General features: G+C 38.9%; 1 pseudogene; it reads right to left on the minus strand.

The window, feature by feature from the left end:
• Positions 1 to 475: 475 nt before the first annotated feature.
• LOC132220010 (homeobox protein NANOGP8-like) lies at positions 476 to 1,297 on the minus strand (annotated as a pseudogene).
• Between the last annotated feature and the right edge of the window lie 1,823 nt (positions 1,298 to 3,120).

Here is a 3,120-nt window from a genome sequence, read left to right on the forward strand (position 1 = left end):
CCAACCAGCCAAACTGGTATTATTATCACATACAGCAAAATATAAAACATCTTTTATGAATACTTGATAAACAAATTAGTAAAAGGGGCCGAGATCAGTGAAGCATATTATAGCTTAACCATCACCTGAAGTAAGGTTTTTAATAAGCTTCCCAATCTCAGAAAATATGAATAATCCTTTCACACATCTTAGTACTTTCACTTTCTATTCTTGAGGTTAAGATTCTAGATCCTAGAGTTATCCAAAACAGTATTATATCTAATTATGTACAGCCAGAGACATGTTTTATCATTTGTCTATAGCAGCAAGGCTACAGAAACCTCTGATTAGACTCCAGTCATACCCACCCCACTGCTCCAAATTGGAACAACAGGCATGAGAAGCAGCATATCAAGGCAGAGATACATAGAAAATCCCAGGAGAGGTAATACAGCCACTGCCAAAATTGAGATTGAATAATATACCCATCGTCTCACTATATGTTCATGGAGTAACCTGGGACTAAATCCATGGTTTGCTGGGTACTACAATACTCAGAGGGGTTTGCAGTCCTGCATCATAGCTTCCCACAGCAGTTTCCAAGGTGGCCTCCAAATCACTGGCAGGATTGTGCTGCAGGGATCTCTCTTCATAACTGTAGAACTGATTGTTCCAGGCCTGGTTGTTCCAAGGCCCAACTACTCCAGGAATGGTAGTTACAAGATGGGCTGTTCCAGGAATGGTCCCAAGTTAGGTTACTGTAGGTCTGGTTGCTCCACCTTGAAGGGTTTCCAGAAGCCTGACGTGATGGGAAGAGAGGCCCAGCTACTCTGTTGTTGCTGACCTCAGCTGAGTCACACAGTTGCTATTCTTTGGCCAGTTGTATTTCTGCCACCTCTTACATTTCATTTTCTGGTTCTGGAACCAGGTCTTAATCTGTAGCTAAGTTTCAGCATGTTGGAAAGTGCTTGCATCTGCTGAAGGCTGAGATATTTCTATCTCTGAAATTTCTGAGTACACAGAGCTGGGTCTGTGAGAAGACAGTTCTGATCTGCTTCTTGACATGGACTTAATTCTTTCTCTTCACTCTCTTGTTCTCCACAGAAGTGGGTAGTTTACACTGGGACTGGTGGAAGAATCAAGGCTGTTCTGAATGAGCAGAGCCATGGAGGAAGGAAAAGGAGAGAGTCTCCAAGTGGAGTGTCCCAGATGTCATTGGCAAGGATGCATAGTTTTCTTCAGGCTCATTTGAAGGTTACCTATAATTGGATTCTTTGGGGCAGAACAGGCTTTGGGGATGAGTTGAATCCACACTCATGCTGCTGAGGAAGAGAGAGAGAGAGAGAGAGAGAGAGAGAGAGAGAGAGAGAGAGAGAGAGAGAGAGAGAGAGAGAGAGAGAGAAATTAGATTGTAAGAAAGGCCCAGGTTTAAATATCTAGAGGAAGAGCTTAGAGAAATATAAAGATCTCCAGATATAAAAGTATCAAAAAGATGGGATGAAGTGATACTAGCAAAAGGTGAAATTTTTGGAGGATGTTAAGTTGGAAATACAGTACCTATCATAATGAATTCTTGGGAGAATGAATGAGATCATGTAATTGGCTGAATTTAATATTTATTCTTAAAGGTACTCAACAAGTAATAGCTGTTACTATTTTTTTTATTTTATTGATTTCAGAGAGGAAGGAAGAGGGAGAGAGAGATAGAAACATCAATCATGAGAGAGAACCATTGATTGGCTGCCTTCTGCACCCCCCCCACTGGGGATCGAGAGCACAACCTGGGCATGTACCCTTGACCTGAATCGAATCTGGCACCCCTTAGTCTGCAGGTTGACGCTCTATCCACTGAGCCAAACCGGCTAGGGCAATAGCTGTTTCTATTAATGCTATTGCTATGACTATACCTTTGTAAATCAGCATGGAAAAACTAAATTGAATATATTTAAGTTTCTATTATTCCTTTTGTTCTAACACTCACTACTGTTTGACTTTGGACACATTATATCACTTCTCTGGTCTTAGTTGTCTCATCTAACAGGAGGATAAGCATAGTGGTACCTATATCATAATATTGTTGTGAGGATTAATTAACTTAATATACAAAAGCTCTTAGAACACTGATTTGCACATAGTAAGTACACAATAAATGTTAGCTAGAACTACTACTACTATTACCATTATTGTTATTATTCTCAACCAAGAATTAGCATGTACTAATTGAGCACTGTTATGGGCCCAACAGTGTTGGTAAAATAAAAGACTTGTGAGCTATACTGAATATTAAGTTGAGTAGTATTGTCTAAGTTCCTAGTACTAAGTACTTAGAGTATTTGATTAATTAATGAAGGTCTGCATTAGTAAGTCAGAGAAGGAACAGTAAACTGGTAAGGAAAAATCAGGAAGAACAATATTCATATTTTTGAGAGATTTGAACACGTGAGGAGAAAAAAGGAGAGTATCTAAGTCTGGACATGGAGGCAGAAGAGGAGCAAAATGCATCTGGACAGTGAAGTAATACAATGGGCTAGCAAAAAAATTCCACTAATACTACCTACATGTCAATGGGGATGGGACTCACAGACAACATGGAATGAAATAAGCAGGTCACAAAATAAAAGCCATTGTTCCATTAATGTAAAATTCCAAGACAGGCAAAACTAAATTACAGTGTTAAGTGACAACATATGTAAATGATAAAACTATTAATGATTGTCACAAAAGTTAAAATAGTGTTACGTCTGGGGAGGGAAGTGAAGCTCTCCTGGGATATGAATGTTCTATCATTTCATAATGGGTGTGTGTGAGAAGACAAGTGCTAGCTTTATAATTGTTTTTGTTGTTGTTTTTTATGTGAAGGTATGCTTTATACATTATTTTTTATGGGTGACATATTTCACAATAAAAAGTAAAATCACTTAAAGGTAAGAGTGAATGGGGTCGAGGAAGTCAGCAAGCCCAACCTGAGAATATTGTATGTTGTGGAATAGCAGGAATTAAAGCAAATAAAGTGACATTCAGTCAATCCATTTTGTTTTGAGTGCTAAACAGCGTTCTATTGGTTGCTTTCCCCCCCCCCTCTGACCCACCCACCTGGAAGCTTAAAAAATCTCACCTTCCTCAATATATAGAAACAAATAA

Source organism: Myotis daubentonii, chromosome 17, assembly GCF_963259705.1.
Source record: "Myotis daubentonii chromosome 17, mMyoDau2.1, whole genome shotgun sequence".
Lineage (NCBI taxonomy): Eukaryota > Metazoa > Chordata > Mammalia > Chiroptera > Vespertilionidae > Myotis > Myotis daubentonii.